Source organism: Limulus polyphemus, unplaced genomic scaffold, assembly GCF_000517525.1.
Source record: "Limulus polyphemus unplaced genomic scaffold, Limulus_polyphemus-2.1.2 Scaffold5515, whole genome shotgun sequence".
Lineage (NCBI taxonomy): Eukaryota > Metazoa > Arthropoda > Merostomata > Xiphosura > Limulidae > Limulus > Limulus polyphemus.
In genome coordinates, this window is record NW_013671125.1 from 48,327 (window position 1) to 48,566 (window position 240).

Genomic DNA, 240 nt, shown 5'->3' on the forward strand with positions numbered 1-240 from the left:
TAAATTGTTAAGACGAAGAAACAAGAAGACTAAATGAGTTTTCTAAAGTGGCATGTTAATGTGAGTTTATAACTAGTCCCCCTTAATGACATGTCAGTGTGAGTTTATAACTAGTCCCCTTAATGGCATGTTAATGTGAGTTTATAACTAGTCCTCTTAATGACATGTTAGTATGAGTTTATAACTAGTCCCCCTTAATCATATGTCAGTGTGAGTTTATAGCTAGTCCCCCCTTAATGA